We start from the raw sequence: 19,551 nt of genomic DNA, 5'->3' as shown, positions 1-19,551 counted from the left end.
TGGCTTTCAAAGTCCAAACACAACACCAAAACAAAAGTTCAAGAGGGTGGTGGAGCGGAGGCAAACAAGTGGGGGAGGGATGGAGGGCCAGGCCCATGATGTTGAAGTGGGCCTGGACCATGGCATGGTGGGCCTGGACCGCGGAGCGAAGGCAGGCCAGAGCTATGGAGCAGTGTACGAGGTCATTGAGAATCAGGTGGCCATGGAGGCGCCAATGGAGATGGAGAGCACCAAGGCGAAGCTGGCGGAAGAGAGGACCTCCACAGCAGAGCAGAAGACCACTGGAGATCGGGAGGCCATGGTGATGCAGAGACATGGACAGCCCTCCTGACCGTGACAGAGCAGATGGCCTCCATGGCCGTGACATGAAGCACAGAAAATTCGTAGGCAGCCTCCGTGGCATAGTTAGTTTGTAGATAGCCTCCGTGGCCGTGGCATGGCAAGCAGGGAGCTGTGGGGGAAGGCACCACCACCTCTAGGGAAGTGTGTGTGGCTCACAAACAGAATAGCAGTGGCCACTACCAGAAGCATCATGGACAGTGGGATGACCTCCGGGACCATTGGACTTGAGACCACTGAACTTAGAAGCTCTGAAACCAAAGGACTTGGGACCACTAGACTTGAGACCACCAGACATGAAGGAGCTGAGACCACCAGACTTGGGACTACCGAACTTGGGACCACAACGGCCATGGCTTGGGACGTGTAGTGGTCATCTACCAGAGCTTGGGACATATAGCCATGATGCGAGGAGACTCTGGTATGGCAGTCATGAAGTGACGAGATTTTGGTGTGGCGGCCATGACGTAACAAGGCACTGGCGTGAGGAGTACTGTGAAGTTGCGAGGTTCCTCATCCACAATTCCCACAGTGAAATTAGAACACCGAAGCCAATTTGAAGTATTGGGCATGTGAGGGGTATGGCGAGGCAACAAATTTGTAATGTCTTCCTCCAAACCAAAACAAAAAATGTCTTGAAGTGCTGAATTGTAAAAACTTACCTGGCTGAAAATGGAGACATGAAGTCGGACACTTTCTGCTTCCCAAAGTGATGCTCGTGCTGTGTATCCATACTTTATCACAGCTGAAGTAAAATAAATGCAATATTTGTCAAATACACAGATGTTTCAGAGACATTTTTCATTCAATACTATATGTACTGCTTAATACAGCGTCTTTTTGTACATGAATAAAGTTCAACAACATAAGCTTATACTATTTAACTACCAATGAAGTGGGGTCTACGTTTTTTTATCAGTTTCATATTGATAAACATGACACAACATAACATTGCGACTACACGAAAAGAGGTTTTACTGTTGACTCTGCCGACTTGAAATTATGCTTTATTAACAAAATTCGGGAGGAGCATGTTCAGATAGCTCGGAGCCCTCCCCTCGGACAGCACGCCAAATATGCATAACCTTTACTCTATTTAATTATATATAAGTGTGAACTCGTGAATCGCTCTCACGGTACTTTGAAGCCATACGTTACAGTCACATGCCGTTGGCGCTGTCTCAGGATGGACAAAATTTCTAACTGGCATGCACTGCTTCAAGTCAGATGCCGATCAGTCTGTGCAGCAGGGTTGCCAGGTTTTCAAAACAAAACCCACCCAATTGCTAAAATTGCTAAATTGCTAAAAATCTGCGTGTTTGGCGGGGTTCCCCTTGTAAAATTCGCATTCCAGGGGCTAAATATAATGTTATTTGGGGTCACTTCAACCTGTGGACATTAAAAAACAACCCACGGCAACAGTGTTAAAGAAGCTCAATTTGGCAGGAAAACCATGGAATTGAGAACTGCGCAGTGCTGCATGAAGTCGAACACACCTAATGACAAGACAGAACTAAGAATCACCAGACAAGAACAAACCAATGAAAACATAGAAACTATATGACCAGATCACATGAGGGAACAGGGAATCACATGACAAAACAGGAAACATAACTGTGACAAATACCAAAATAAAAGACATAAAAGCCAAAAACCTAAAACAGACATGACAATTGTTATTTAATGCAGTTAATTTCCACAGGTCACTTGTTGTTTAAAAATATTAAGTTAACTTTCATTAAATTTCATTAAAGAGGCCAAATTATGTCCTTTTTTAAAGTCTTGATTTTGTTTTTGGGGTCTACTAGTCTCTGTAGGCTTTCATGCTTAAATGTTGCAGCACCTCTCTTCCCAGTTTGTCAGTAACGCTTTGTTTAGTTCCTGTCTCTATGAAGCACAATGTGCTCTGATTGGTTGGCTGGATCCATGTGTTGTGATTGGTTAACCGCTTTGAGCGTGTTTTGGAAATGTCTCGCCCCTTACCATAACCGTGAGTTTTAACACAGTTCTAATGCCTTGTCTCTCCGCCCGCCCAGCCTTTTTGTATGTATACTTTGAGCGGGGATTATTTAAATGAGGAATAATGTAAAATGTATGACAACTGGAGGATCCTTGGAAGGCAGCCTTCCAATTTATGAACTAAAGAGGCAGAAAATGAGTCATCAATAAACTCACCCGGGTTCATTATAACATGCAAGGCAAGAAATGTTTTCAGAGACGAAGTCTTTCATTTTGTTTTGTTGTAAATTAATCACATAATGCTAAACTGCCTGCATTGCATTAATGGAAAGTCAGTTAATATTATTATAATTATATTATAATATTCTATAATATTTCTAAAATTACACCTATAATTACACTGTTGATCTTTCCTTTAACCCTTACGTTCATAAATCCTCTCCTATGGCCTCATGGGATAGTAAAGTTTCCATCGAATGTGCATCTTGAGGGGAGTAGTAGGTCAACCAGGTACTTTTCACCTACTGTTTTTCGAATGCTGTGTATTCGGACATACTACTCTGTTGGCGTACTGTTTTCCCACTTACTATATAATAGGGAAGTATTCAATTTCAGATGCAGTCTTCTGTTTGAGAAGCACCCAACGTTGCTGCTGTTGGATGGTCAGGATGCAACAAACAGAACAAAAAGAGCAATATTTTAATAGCACCACAGAGACACAGTGTTTACACTTTTCAAATCAATGTACAATATGAATATTGTCCCTAAATATTAAGCTGGAGAAAGCATTTTTATATCAAGAAAACACTTCTAACAAATCTATTCAGTGTTTTCTTTTGTTTGTCAAATGTTTTAAAATGACTTTCATTAGGTTTGTTTTTACTTTTTTCCAGCAGCTGAAACAATGAATTGATTTTCCAACGTCCAAAGAATTCTTTATATCAAAAACACTCAAACCATATTGCAGAGACTGCGTGCCGTCAGGAGGACAGTTTCTCAGCATATGCTCACAGACAAAATGTGTCCATTGTTCAGAGTTTGCATGATTTGCATGTATCTACTGCACTATGCAACAGTTCCCGAATAGTTTTTACAAAACTAAAGGCTTAGCAAAGATGAAAGGACCAACTTCAGAGGGAGAAAGTATTCCCCGAACTCTGGATCTGAAAATGCCTCAATACCTGACAAAAACAGTAAGGGAAAGAGAGATGATCAAAACGTATCTGCGGCTGGCTGCATAACACATGTTTCTGTATGAGCACTTGAATTTATTGAGACAGAGCCACCAGCAGGTGGCTTAAACATAGAAGAAACCCCCTTGATCAAAAACAGCCTGTTTTGTTGCAATATTATTAATTGAATTCAACAAATAGAATTGACTTAGAATTAATCAAATTAATTCCTTAAATGTCAACCATTTATAACGAGTACAATTTAAGTAAAATATAAACAAAAATATCTGAATAACAGACAGACGTCAAAGATGATTTAAGAACTCTTTATTTTTTATTGTCAACATTGAAGACACCTAATGATAACAAGCAGAATCACTGAACGAAAGAGAAACACAAAAATTAACAGAGGTTTTGATGCTGATGTTGATTTTATTGAAAATGTTTGGTCACCAGTATGGTGATCAGTGTTGCATTTAGTTTTGGTAGTTTGACTCTGCTTTTTATGTCAGTTTGTGGTTTTTGAAATGATGTTTGCTAATTTTAAACATTTCAAATGGTTGACTTTTAAGGAACTAATCTGATTAATTCTAACTCAATTCTTATATGTTGAATTTAATTCATAATATTGATTGTAATCTGTTGCCACAATTTTATCGAGTAGATAGAGCGTATTACTTTTGACAGTGTATAGGCCTACCTAATATGTTGAAAAGAACTATTCTGGTGTCATCACATTCAGTTATTAATGAATCACATAAATTATAGTCTATATTTTTAGTTCAAAACAATAGTAGTTTGCATCACTGGATTTTACTGCTGGTCATTTAATAGTTATATCATAAAACAGTCAAATATGAAATGTTTAGCTACTTACATCTTTCACCATTAAAGGATTAGTTCACTTTCAAAGGAAAATTAGCCCAAGCATCATTTCGCTTCAGAAGGCTGCACTATGCACTTTATTAACCCCCGGAGCCACGTGGAGTACATTTATGATGGATGGATGTGGATGGAGGCACTTTCTTCACCTCATACTCATTGGTATCGCTTACTGCCATTATAAAGCTTGGATGTGTCAGGATATTTATTAATATATCTCCAATTGTGTTCATCAGAAAGAAGAAAGTCATATACACCTGATGGCTTGAGGGTGAGTAAAGCTTGGGGTAATTTTCATTTGAAACTGAACTAATCCTTTAAAGCTGAAGTGCCCCGCTGGAATTCAGTGTTGTAGTGAGCTTGCATTAGAGTTGAGTATAGAGCAAAGGACAAACGATCATGGAGATGGCTGGGAACGCTAACTCAGGGAGACAAGGAGAGTGATTCTTTGGATGCTTTTGGAAGCTGCCCATTTAATTGGAGACATTTTACAGTTTACCACAAGCTAAAGAGGAGGATGAGACCAATTTACTCATGAAAAGGGCTTTACTGTTGCATGCAAAAAGAAAGTCAAAGGCCACTGACAGTGACAGTCTGACCTTTTCAGCATCTACTGCTCCACTAATTAAATTCCCAAACCTTCATTTTTTGCTTTTTCTCCATTTTCTAAAAGACACCTTGGCTGTTGAAACATGCTGCTTCTAGTTTACTCACATACTGTTTTCTATATACTCTAGTGGATGGAAACATATGCAATATATGTGCATATGTGAAAAGGAACTGTATTACTATGCATCATGCAAACCTTGCAAGTAAATTACAGCTCCTTTCATTGAAACACTTTCTTTTAACTGTTGTATTAAAAAATAAGTCACGTAACTATGGGAAACTAATGCACTTTATCCAGAAGCCACAAAGGCAACACACATGCATTTTTAAATATTAAATCATTCATTTAATTTCAAAGCATTCAATATAGAGGCAAACTTATCTTAACTTAAATAAAAAAAGTGATATCATGAGGGATTAATTTTTCCTTCATCTTTTGACATAAAAACCCCTTTTGTACTTTGGAAACACATTGTAACTTTCGGAACTCTTTAAATACAGAAACTTCTGGGAAAAAAAAAAAAAAAAAAAAACAGAAAAAATGATGACAAAATGTCCTCACAAGGATGGCAATATCAGAAATCTTTGGTCCCCTTGAGGAAAACAGCTTATAAAAATGCCCCTGTAAATAGAAGTATTTACAGTGAAGCTTACACTGGTGATGTGCTTGAAAGAAAATGGATTTCACTGTAAATGATCTAATATTCAGCAGTAAGAAAAAAAAGTGTTTTAAAGCTTGTTGTTTTGTAGAACATCACAGTTATATATGATATGAAAATAGTAAGGCCTGTAGATAGGGAGTATGTGTTATTTAAGGAAAATGTAATTATATTTTCAGAATGACATTTTTTTTTTTTTCAAACATAGTCTGTGGGGTAAAACACCCCCTTCCCACAATCATAATTACTGTCAAATCCTTTGTTTTTTTCAATCAAATGTAATCTAACTAGGTGGTTGAATAAAAATTTGGACTCTATATTTAAAAATTACCTCAAGTTAGCATCAGGTGGCTAGTTAGCTAGCCAGTTAGCATCAGCTAACAATATGTTTCAAATAAGATATTATAATTTTGTAAATCATAATTACGGATTATATTCTTTTCAAGTTTAAGCCAAAACTGTTTGTACTCTGATTTTGCTGTAAATGTATAAAGCAACTTGCTTGTCATGACTGGCGGCATTTTACCCCACCTGTGGTACCCCCTAATTTTTGTTAAAAATCTAATAACATGAAAACTCTGGACATTTTTCATACTTGGTTTATAATTTGCGTCACTGTCACTAAAACGGTGATAGCTATTCTGGACACATTTAACTTTTGTTTCACAGAAAAAAATGACACAGTTCTTAAGGGGGGCGTTTTCCCCCAGCCTACCCTAATAATAATGTGTGTGAATGTTTATACAATATTAAATTTTTTTTTTTTTTTTTTTTAAAGCACATACTATAGCAATTACCAATAAAGCCACATTGAATACTGAGAGAGAGAGAGAGAGAGAGAGAGAGAGAGAGCGCTTACATATGGTGTAATTGATGCATAATAGATCGCGATTACTAGATGACATGTATCAAGCACTCAGTCTTGCATCTCATTTACACAACTGTCCACGTGCATCGGAGATTGCGCGCACACGGAGCCTAGTCAATCCTGGTTCAATGTCAGTATGAGCACGAGTGCGCACCTGTGAAAGACATTCATCTGTCTCATGAAGAGAAACATCACATTCCAGCGCGAGCCTTCTTGTGGAATGCCTTCGTCTCAACACATCACAGTGTAAGCCATTATTTAATTTTATACTATTTTGGTGCTTAAACAAAAGGTTTATGGAAGTTGCTCTGATATTACGATGGTTTATTTGTGCGTTTAAAGTTACATCAAGTTTGCACTGTCGCCTGGTAATGGCTTGTTGCCAAGTGAGCAATGCTAGAATAAACTAGATTGTTGAGGCATGGTAGTTTTCGAACTCAAAATGGGCAAAAACGATGTGGTTAAAAACGATGTGGTTAACAGTGCTGATCATTTATCTTGCGGTAGCCTGTCATTTTTGTTTTTAGTCTCTGTCTCGTGTGAAAGGAAGAGTTTTATAAGACATGATTTTATCAGTTTAAATCAGACATTTACTAAATTCTTCATTTGAGTCATTGGAGTTTTTACAGTTTAAAGCATACATTACACACACGTGTGTGAAGGTGAATCTGTAATGAACAGGAGTGTGATGGTTATTATGAATGAATGATGTGTGGTCAACAGATACACAGAGAATTCCTATATGAATCTACACTGGACTACACTGCATTATTGATGCATTATTTGACCCTATAATTGTTTCAGCCTTATTCAAACTGATACTAACCTACATGTGGATGGCAACATAAAGCACTGATTACAGAAAAGGTGTCATTAGCAGTCTAGGTGCACAGAAAAAGAGACATATTAATTTAATTCATATAAAAATTAAGCTGTAAAAAGATTCACTATACTGCAACATGTATGTGTGCATATATACAATGATCAGTTTTATATCACTAATATTATTTCCACCCCTTTGCTGCATACTGTACATAACTGAAATGATTCTGACTGATGAGAGACAATAACAACACTAGACTGTGTAGTGAATAAAGAACATTGAGATCCATATTTGTGTGTTTTTGTGATCACGTGAGCATGTGTTATTTATAATCATGTCTAATTTTTACACAATATGTTTCATTAGCATATTGGCCGGTTATGGGCAAATATTGTTTGCATTCATTAGCATACTGGATGATCACTCGTACACATTGGTCTTAATGATACTTTTTTCCCTTTCCAAGACATGCAAATGATCAATGAAGATCAGAATCCAGAAGAACAGATAAGATCACAGTGTGCATCATTAGCATATTACCTGCTTACTTGATACTTTCGTTCTTTGTTCTTCCATGACATGCAAACGACTGATGAAATGCTACCTGAGAATCCTTTCTCACAGTTGTTTTGGAGAAATGTTAAAATCCTGGACTTCATCCAGTGACAGTGAGGCACAATAACATATGTTGTGCAAGAGTCATTTGTCAACAATAACAGGTACTGTGTAATGCACTGGCAACTTTCCACTCAGGAACATTTGTCAGCATAGGTTTAGAGTGTGAGAAACTTATAGACTTTGTCTTGTCATTTCACACACGTCTGAGTTTCTGTATTGAGAAGACTTGGATGCAGTCATGTGTTTAGACTACAGAAGTGTGTGGTGGACCATGGAATCATCTTGGCGTGTTTGTGTTTTGTTTTTCACATTGAACAATTTTGAAATTATCCATATAAATATTGCAGTTCTGAATTGAAGATCGGGTGCAGAAAAGAGTAAATGGGCTATAGGGGTTATACAGTATCTCCAAAGGGTTTTAAAGGATCCATAAATATAGGGGTTTTGCAGTGATCTTATAGAAGAACCATTTTGGGTTCCCAAAGAACCTTTCAGTCAACAGTTAAAAGAACCATTTTTTCTTAGTGTGAAGAACATTTTAATAATTGAAGAACATTTTGTGGAATGGAAAGGTTCCATGGATGTTAAAGGTTCTTCATGGAACCAAAGATGGCAACAAAGAACCTTTATTTTTAAGAGTACACACACACATAAGGACTATATAACTGTATAACTGAAGGTTTGGACGGTGTTCTCAGGATAATGGTTTTTTTTTTTCATACATGCCAGTTCAGGGCAAGTTGGCACATGTGTTTAAATATGTATACAATATATTACAAAGAATATCAAATAATGATTTGAAATCTTTGTACGTTATCTTTCAGATTTTTTCTTACCCCATATAGTGGGGCACGTTGTGACAAAAGGTGACAACTGAACATGTTTAGAACTGTATCTCTTTTTTTCCCTGAGCAATAATGGAGGAAACGTTCCAAAGCTTTCTTTTTGTTGTTGTTGTTTGGAATAGTTGAACCAAAAATGAAAATTTCATGTTTATGTACTCACCCCCAGGCCATCCAAGACATATGTGACTTTCTTTGTTCAGTCGACGAGAAATAAATGTTTTTGAGGAAAATATTCCAGGATATTTCCTCCATCTAATGCAAGTCAAATTTTTGATAGTCCAAAATCCATATTTAGGCAGCTTCAAAGGGCTCGACACGACCCCAGCCGATAAATAAGGGTCTTCGCTTGCGGAACGATCAGTCATTTGGCTAAAGAAAGAAAGTCATATACATCTTGGATGGCCCGTGGGTGAGTAAATAATCGGGACATTTTTATTTTTGCGTGGACTATTCCTTTTGTCATTAAGTTAAGTGACTGTAAAGACTTTTTAAACATAAATATTCACCATTTTAACATTCTAAATCAAAGTTTATAAAGGTTTAGTTAATTCATTCTCTATTGAAGAATTTTTAAATGCCAGTGAAGAAAATAAATGGGAAAATACTTTCAAGGCCAGTGAAAATATGGGTGCCCACTGTTGAACTCTAACGGAAATAAGATGAGACTAGAAATCGCTAACATTTCCTAAAGCCTTCACGTCAGCAAATACTTCTAATGTTAGGGTGTTATCTGATCTCATGGAATCTTATCCAATGTTATCTGATCTTTGAGAAGATAAAGATTGAACATCAGCAGGGATTAATGGCACTTTTGTCACGCTGCTCTGAGATGTTTCTGGGTTATGTGGTTTCACATCTCTAGGTGTAGGAATAAAATCAATGATGTGACTCCCCAGAGACATCTTGGAAACTGTGCTTTTATGTGTGCAACAGGACAAATTGTAGGCTGTGTTCTTAGATACAGTACCAAAGGTATTCCTGAAACAGCCATTGTGACAAGAGCGGGTAACAGCCATGTCCATTCTCTTAGTGCAAGGCATGTTTGCATAGAAAATGTAATGCCCTCTACCTGCTTTGCATCACTTTGATCCACATAAATGGGCCTGTTTAATATCTTTGTTATTGTCCGAGTACCTTCCCCATGGCTGGCATCATAAATGACAACAGGAAGCATATTTTTTTTCCATGAAGAGTCTTCTGAGAAACACAACGGATGTAACAGAAATAGCATACAATCTCCAGGCATCTCTTTGAGTAATGTTAATTGCGTTTTCAAGTGCCTCAGCTCAAGTTTTGACATCATACTAGTAAAGAAACAGGGACTTCTTTCAAGAAGAGACCCTTTAATGGTAATTTCTTTGACACAAAGAATGGCAGGTCTGCTATGCTGCATACCAGGGTAATGCAATCACTTCAATCAAAACACTGCTGAAGATGTGCAGCAGTCATTTAAAGGATGGTTCATCCAGAATGAAAATACTGTCATTTACTCACCCTCATGTCATTACAAACACTTATGACTTTCTTTTGTGCATCACAAAAGGAGAATATGTACAATATGCATATACCGCTGTATAATTATAATTATCATTTCACCCTTTCCCCAAACTAATCATAAACACTTTTCAACAATATAAAAAACAAAACAGAGAAATATACAATGACAATAATTTTAGTTACTATATACCATAAAATCCCTCAACTTTACCTAACCCAAACAATTTCTTAAAAATACATACAGCATAAAAAAAAGTTTAACAGACAGAGAAGTGTAATCTAAATCATTTATTCCAAAAATGGCAAAAAGCAGTACCAAAGTAGTCCAATTTGGTGGTTTATAATAGTTTTGTGTGAGGTACAGAGTAAAAAAAAAAAGCGCATACATCTCTTGAATGTCACACCGCATGTCACACTCTGTTTGTGTTTTGCACTGTTTCCCTTTCCTTGTTAGTTGTCATGGTTATACATTTGATTTCATCATTATGTTCAGGTGTGTGTGTCTCAGTATCTCCTCTATTTAAATTCAGTTCAGTTTGTGTGTCTTTGTCAGGTCTTGTCTCTGTGTAGTTGTGCTGGATGTAACGTTGGAATTACTCTGTGGATTAGAGCTGCACGATTCTGGATAAAATGAGAATCACGATTTTTTGGTTTCAAATAGAGATCACGATTCTCTCACGATTCTGAATATACAACCAAACAAAATAACATCTAATTTACTAGAGGTTCTGACAAAATATAAATTGCTGGCTGTAATTGCTGGAAAATGTTTGAATTAATTATTTAAAACATGGTTTTGATTTAATTCAATGACCCATTAATAAATACTTGTTTCATTACTGAATGAATCAGTGTTTTTGAACGAATCTTTTGAATGAATGATTCAATGACAAATAAATTTTTTTAACAGTCACTTGTCGCCACCTAGTGGAATAAGATGTAATTGATACAACTGTTATTTGACGTGCCAAGTTTGTTTCAAAAGGTAGTTTGCTCTATTTTGATCGCTATTGTAGACATCAGTGTTTAAAAACTAACTTAAAACTTATATCTACTTCTGTGATCATTTTAATATTTGTAACACAGAAATAACTAATGTGTGGTTCAAAACGGCTCTCTCTTGCTCTGGCAGCACAAACACATATTTGAATGTTCCGGTATGATTTTGTCAAAGGTTTAAAAGACGCGGGAAAATCGTTGTCATTGATAAAGTAAGATCGCGTGGGTGCTTGAATCGAGATCGCGATCTTTTTACGATTAATCATGCAGCTCTACTGTGGATTATTATTAATGCCTGTTTATCTTCATCTTCTTCGCACATTTTGTCTCTCACCTCACAATCTGTGACAGAAGACCCGACCTAAAAGTACAAATAAAACAATGAATCATATGTTTGTTTTTTTATATTCGCCCCTTCATCTCCAGTTCGTGTTTTGGTTTGATTCTTTTTTGTTATTCACGGACTCCCCTGCTGTAAAGCTGCTATGCCTTGAGCAGGGAGAACACTTCCTTGATCCACCTGGAGGAATTCTTGGATCTAGCTCATCAGACCACTTTCCCAGACGACTACCTCCGCATGTTTCTTTGCGTTGGCCTCAATACCACCACATGAGCGCAGTTGTCCAGGGAGCCTCCTCAAGGGAGCTTCTCCGTCTTTGTGGAGTGGGTTGCTGGCATCCTGTGGATCTTCCTTCACCATTGATGACCTCACCAGCCCCACTCCAAACCCAGTGCCCAGCCAGAACCCATTGATTGTGATAAAACAGTTTGAGCCCGCCACAGACGTCAAGCCCAACATCACCGAGGAGCCTGTGATTCGCGAGACTGACCAGGTACAGTACGCGTGCCGGCTGCACCATCCACCGCTGCCAACGTGGAATTGGAGGGCAAGGAGGAGAGCCCCGCCCACCCTCACGCCACTGAGAGCGAGACTCTGGCAGCACCAAGGACCTTCATTTAAGACAATCTTCATGTGTCCCGTCAGTCCCACCGAGCCTCCCTCTCCCACCACCTCTTCTAACCACCATAGAGGACTTATCCTTTATCATCTGACTATTTTTCATTCAGCCTTCCTCCTCCGGAACCTCCTCCAGTTTCCTCAACCGGCGTGCCTACCCTTTGCTATCCCTACACCATCCTTTCGCCATCTCCTGGCTCCTTGCCTGCGGTATTGTCTCGGCGACCTCCAAAGCCTCCTCCATCCCTCCCTGACTTCTTCTGTTACGGCGCGAGGATGCACCTTCCAGGAGGGGGCGTTCTGTCACACCGCATGGACTCTTTGTTTTGCACTGTTTCCCGCTCCTTGTTAGTCGCCATGGTTATTCATTTGATTTCATCTTTATGTTCAGGTGTGTGTGTGTCTCATATCTTCTCTATTTAAGTTCAGTTCAGTTTGTGTCTTTGTCGGGTCTCGTCTCTGTGTAGTTGTGTTGGATGTACCGTTGGAATTACCCTGTGGATTATTAAAGCCTGTTTACCTTTGTCTTCTTTGTGCGTTTTGTCTCTCACCTCACAACCCATGACACTGAAGCTATTGAGGCGGCAAATTTTGGATATTTAATGAGTACAGGATTTGATACAGTCACCACTGAGAATGGAGACAAAGATTGTTGAATAAAGACTTAAAAAATTTATATGGGTTCTGAATATTTAGATTATAATGCAAGAATAAAAAGGATCATTTTATGGTGTGTATAGGGTGTATTTTATAGTCGTATAGTCTGCTTTGTTCAATGGAAAACAAAATGAATATTACATGATAAGTGAGAGAAGGTTAGAGAATTTTAAAGTGTAGTTGTCACAATGATCTGCAGATGGTCCAAACAAAGATGATGCATGACGCAGAATGAACGAATAGAATACTTTTAATGAACATAAAGATTTATTAAACACACTACACATCATATAACATTAATGCGGAAATCAGAACTGAGAAAACTGGCTTAAATACACAGAGGGAATGATCAACAGAACAAGAAACAGGTGTGTAACTAATCAGAAACTGCAACTAATGAAGAACTAGAACACAGGCAAAACAGTGACAAAGAAAACCATGGCTGTGTTTGAAATTGGGCACTATTTGATGGAACAGCTATTTTTAGTGGTTTTTGAAAACAGTGGATGTTATTGAGTGCACTCATTCAATCCCAGAATGCACCGCAATAATGAGTGTACAACTGATGTTCACTCTGCAGCAAGAGAACACCCATAATGCACTGTGAGGGTCACACTGAATGAATTCCCGTGTCTCACCAGAAGATGGCGACCGCAGCTGAATCATCCATCTAGTAATTTTGGTCCAATGTGGGAACAGTGTAATATTATACAGGTAAAAATTAATTTTTAATTGATTATTACATTATTTAATTAAGGTTTATTCATAGTTTCCATGACAGAGTTCAAGATAAATCTTTTCATTACTACTGGAGCTGCCAGTTTCAGTGACAGTGCTTCCAACACACTGAGTGTTCGAATTCGCTCACTCGCTTTCATGCACTCCTATAATTGGACTATATTAGTGGAGTAATGTAGGGATATAGTGAATGAGAGAATAAGGAGCGATTTCAAGCACAGCCCATGACTAGAAATTAAAAAGAATAAGACAATGAAACTAAACATCACATGACTGTGACAGTAGTCTTGTATAAAATTATGTAATCCTTTGAAACCAGTTTGCACCGTAAATCACATGGAACAGAATTAAATGTTAAAATTTCAAAGTAAGTACAACCCGAATTCCGGAAAAGTTGGGACGTTTTTTAAAATTGAATAAAATGAAAACTAAAAGACTTTCAAATCACATGGGCCAATATTTTATTCACAGTAGAACATAGATAACAAATGTTTAAACTGAGAAATTTTACAATTTTATGCACAAAATGAGCTCATTTCAAATTTGATGCCTGCTACAGGTCTCAAAATAGATGGGACGGGGGCATGTTTACCATGGTGTAGCATCTCCTCTTCTTTTCAAAACAGTTTAAAGATGTCTGGGCATCGAGGTTATGAGTTTCTGGAGTTTTGGTGTTGGAATTTGGTCCCATTCTTGCCTGATATAGGTTTCCTATAGCTGCTGAAGAGTTTGTGGTTGTCTTTGACATATTTTTCATTTAATGTTGCTCTAAAAACGTTATATACCTTTCAGCATTCATAGTGCCTTCCAAAGCATTCAAGCTGCCCATACCGTATGCACTTATGCACTTTTGAACTGAACGCTGGAAGGTCTCCCTCCTCTTTAGCCCGGAGGACGTGGCGTCCGTGATTTCCAACAAGAATGTCAAATTTGGACTCATCTGACCATAGAACACTTTTCCACTTTGAAACAGTCCATTTTAAATGAGCCTTGGTCCACAGGACACGACTGCACTTCTGGACCATGTTCACATATGGCTTCCTTTTTGCATGATAGAGCTTTAGTTGGCATCTGCAGATGGCACGGCGGATTGTGTTTACCGACAGTGGTTTCTGGAAGTATTCCTGGGCCCATTTAGTAATGTCACTGACACAGTCATGCCGATAAGTGATGCAGTGTCGTCTGAGGGCCCAAAGACCACGGGCATCCAATAAAGGTCTTCGGCCTTGTCCCTTAAGCACAGAGATATCCCCAGTTTCTCTGAATCTTTTGATTATATTATGCACTATAGATGAGATTTGCTAAGCCTTTGCAATTTGACGTTGAGGAAAATTGTTTTTACAGTATTCCACAATCTTTTTACACTCTTTCGCAGCTCTGCCCATCTTTACTTCTGAGAAACTCTGCCTCTCTAAAGCCCGGGACACAGTGCATGATTTTTGGCTGTCCCAGACGAAAGATTGCCATCGTGAAACAATCGTGGCGATTTCTGTGATGGTGGCTCTTAATCGGTGGGAACTGATTGTCGTACAGTGAGAGAGGTTTAAAGACGGCCGTTTTCCTGGTCTTGCGACTAAAGGTAGCCTACGATCATTTTCTGACAGTGTCAGTAATTCAGCATGTTCATCACACAGTGTATCTGCTGCTACGACCTACGTCTACTGACCAGCCAATAAAAATGCGATATGAAATCAGCCAGCTAAAATTTAAAGCTGCTTACCTCAAGCTCTTTTCCCTTCTTCTTTCGCTGCTTCCTTTTTTTTCAGCACACATAAAAACTACAACTGCCAAAGTGTGATTCAGCATGGTCTTTTTGTTTACCACTTGCACATGCTGATGACGTTTTATTCTTCTATAGAAACTTGCATCTTAGCCTACGAGTCAACAGGTGTCATCATCGTACAGTCTACATGCATATCGTACCCAAGTTTAATAGATCCATGTTGCACAGTGTGATTTGTATTGATCTTATAGGAGTGCTAAAATCCTGCAGTGTATCCCGGGCTTAAGACATCCCTTTTATAGCTAATCATGTTACAGACCTGATATCAATTAACTTAAGTAGTTGCTACATGTTCTCCCAGCTGAATCTTTCCAAAATTTCTTGCTTTTTCAGCCATTTGTTGTCCCCGTGCCAACTTTTTTTAAGACCTGTACAGCTGGCATCAAATTTGAAATGAGCTCATTTTGTGCATAAAATTGTAAAATGTCTCCGTTTAAACATTTGTTATGTTATCTATGTTCTATTGTGAATAAAATATTGACTCATGTGATTTGAAAGTCTTTTTAGTTTTAATTTTATTCAAATTTAAAAAACGTCTTTTCTGGAATTCAGATTGTAAATGAGCCAACTGCACTAAATAAATGCTATTGAAAACATAATCTCAAAGATTATAAATACAAAAGAATTAACTGATTAATTCCATAGATTTAATATTCACATATTGAATAACTATTCGTAAACATTTGTACATCTGAAAAGTTGTTCATACGTAAATGATTTACATTTTAGGTGCTGTAAATATGCCAATATTGTGCATTTTAGTGTCTATACAAACGTAATGCGTGTATGCGTTGTGGAACCACTTTTTACATAAAATACAAATGAATACTCATTAAATAACTTGGCTTTCCACATACAGCCAAATACGGTACCTTGATATGCAACAAATGAGATTTGACATCAGCAGTGTAATGACCAGTGTTGGGGGTATTACAAGTAACAGGAGTTACGTAATCAGATTACTTTTTTCAAGTAACTAGTAAAGTAATGCATTACTTTTAAATTTATAACAAAATATCTGAGTTAATTTTTCAAATTAGTAACGCAAGTTTTTTTTTTTGACTGAGACCTTTCCTGTCCCCATGTTGAGAGAATTTGGCAGTAAATCGGGAGTAATGTTAAAAGTAATAATCATCATCATTGACGATTGTAGTGTCGCGATGCGATAATTTTGAACAAGTAGAGGTGTGAATGAGAGCTACATTTTGGTCTGTTCCTCACAGAAATCTATCATATGACTTCAGAAGTATTATACAGTGTTATTTATAGTACATGAGTCGTATAGACTGTTTATGATACTTTATTAGATTCTCATTTAATTGCGTTATATGGAAATGAGAGGCGAGTACATTATTCAGCATTTCAGTTCCACAGAAAAAAAAAAGTCATACAGGTTTGAGTAAATAATGACAGAATTATCTTTTTAATGAAGGACATGCTACTTTATCTCCCACAACAAAGTTATTCAAGAAAGAAAGTGCATGTTGTGAAGCAGCATTTTGTTCCCCTCAAGTGGTGGAGAAAATTATATAGCAACAGTACAATGCTCAGGGTTCTTCATATTTGTGCTGCTTCATACAGTATTTGTCCTTGAAACGCCTGGATCTTTGTGCTTGTAGAACAGTGTCAGTGGCATAATTCCCTTTTCATTCGAATAGATGACACATTCAGTTATCATCATGACTGCTGATTTTTGCCGTGCTCGTCATAGCAAGATATGCAGAATGTAGCTTGTAACTGAAAGCAGAAATGAAGCATGCAGTTGCTGGTATCCTAGCTTTCAAATCGTCTTTATAAGTTTCTTAGTTCATCATTCTCACATACACCCCTATTTTCTCACTCATCATTCATACACTTTAGGTAAGTATAATTATTCTCAATTCTGTCAGATTTGATACCGCCCTGGTTCTGATGACATCACTCGTTATCAAGCCAAGTGGCTCTGTTATCTTTTTTCATTAGTACCTGCTGTGAAGAGGAAGTATGTATTAAGCACTCTCATCAAGCATGTCATTTTGAAACCCAGTGCTGAGAGGCTCCTCACTCAAAATGCAATTAGAGCTCTTTCTGGATTGCTTAGACATCGACAGGTGCATCGTGTCATAGTGAGTTTCATTCATAGTTTAACATCTTTAGAGTTTAGAGTTTATACAGTTCATATCAAATATTGACGTATGTTGCATAAAAGTACTGCTTTGCTGAATCACTCAGAATAATACTAGACTGATTTGCCTGTGGGTATCGCCAGCTGTTTGTCATTGAAGCAGATATGATAAATATGTTTTTCAATTCTGTTTTCAAGTCTTCTGTTGCTATTTATCAGTTTTTTCCACCAAGTGACAGTTAGAGTGTTTGATATAAAGCCAGCTGAAAATTGTCATTTTATATTATTGGCAAACATTTTAACAATAAACTGTGCGTATTTTTTTTCTGTATTCCTTGTAGAATATTAGCAATAGATTTTTTTAAATTCATTCAACAGCTGTCAATGTCATTTTTAGAGGATGTATGAAGTCATTTCTCGTTATCACATTAACTATGGAAATGATCCACTAATATTTGACTGCCAGAAGCTTTCACAATAGCCTACTTTTATCTTCATTTTGAAGTGTATCTACTGATGTATAATTTAAAACTCTAAACTCTTAGTGAAATGTTTTGCTTGTGCTGTCTTTATTTGAAATAAATGACATTTAGTTTGATAGGCTGTAATCTAATGCAATGGCATCAGTGTTATTTTAGCATTATTTATAGTATTTAATAAATAGCTTCATTTTAATTTTAGTTTAAGTTTTAGTAATTTTATTTTATTTTTGTAATTTTTAATAGATTTTGTCTTTTTTTATATCTCTTTAATTTATTTTTATTTCAGTTTACTTTTAGTCATTTTAGTACTTCAACTCAATTATTTCAGTTAGCTGCCAAGGCAGCATTTCTGATTTTTGTCTATGTTTTTAAGTTTTAAGTTTTTCATTTAATATTTATATTTTATTTCTGCTTTATTACAACAAGTTTGAACAAGTTTTCTTAGTTTTAGTTTTAGTTAAAGTCCCCCTGTGGTGAAAATCAAGTTTTTAATGTTGTTCATATGTCTATGTGGTATTTTTAATGTTTTAACCCTTTAAGACCGGATGGAGCGCCCGCGCTCCCATTTGCGTGTCTCTCTTTAAGAGCCAATAAAAACTGAACCCATATAGGTAGCACAAAAATTCTTTTTGCATACAAAACCAGAGACTTTACTCGTTCAGATGAAGCCTCCCACATGCTCCTGTTGCATTGTTTTCACCCTCTAATGAGTCTGAGTAATATGCGTTTAAAACAAAAACAGCATAGCCGCTGAATACAAATATGTAGATTTCACGTGCTCATAACTTCATGAAAAATGCACAGATGAAAACTGCACTGTAGAAAATGGCACATCATTATTTAAAGCAAAATGAACCCAAAATCAACATAATATATTGTGTTGATCACAAGATATTACTCACAGAACGATGTAACATACTTGGCTAAAGACATGTCTCTCATTTTTCCGGTATGCAGTGTGTATCCAATGTTCCCAGACTCATCCATGTTCGTTTTCCAACGTGGAACAACACAAAATAGATATCATTTTAAAACTTAGAAACTCAGCTTTTTAATGCATCTAATCATTTTGAAAAACTCCTAACGAGTGCTGAGAAGTGCCTCTAAACCGGAGTTTACCGCCTGTGGGCGCCATCTGTCTGCGAAAAAATGAATAACACTTTATTTAACTATACTTAATGCTATCACCAACAGCTCACATATAGGAGAGCATCACCAAAAAAAATGTTTTTCTCCGATCTTATTGCCTTCCTGAGTTATTCCATGTCAAATAAAAAAAAAAAAAATTATAGATATTTTTTGTCTTTTATCAGCGGTTTCTCAGCATGAAAATGTCCAAATATAATGTAATTTATATTTTCTAAAAATTTAAAAAGTGTTCTATCAAATGATACCTACCTTTTGGCTCTCCTTGCTACAGTTTTGGAGTTATGAGTCTTTACTTTTGTGTATGTCGCTCAGAAAAAAAAGAAAAAAAAAACTCTAAAAAAGCCTTCAGGTCTTAAAGGGTTAAGACAAACCATGTGCAAATTCATAAGTCAACACCATTGCTGAGTATT

General features: G+C 37.1%; 1 protein-coding gene across 1 annotated transcript in view; it reads left to right on the top strand.

Annotated features, from left to right (window-relative positions):
• The first annotated feature begins 6,251 nt into the window (after window positions 1-6,251).
• The window catches only part of htr1fa (5-hydroxytryptamine (serotonin) receptor 1Fa), a 31,140-nt gene continuing 17,840 nt past the window's right edge, over window positions 6,252-19,551 (top strand). The window contains 1 exon segment of the mRNA XM_051906954.1: window positions 6,252-6,734. The gene's annotated coding sequence lies outside the window, so the exon portion shown is untranslated.

Source organism: Ctenopharyngodon idella, chromosome 9 (genome assembly GCF_019924925.1).
Source record: "Ctenopharyngodon idella isolate HZGC_01 chromosome 9, HZGC01, whole genome shotgun sequence".
Classification (NCBI taxonomy): Eukaryota; Metazoa; Chordata; class Actinopteri; order Cypriniformes; family Xenocyprididae; genus Ctenopharyngodon; species Ctenopharyngodon idella.
Note: the sequence above shows the minus strand (reverse complement) of the source record. Positions and strands in the feature narration are given on the sequence as shown.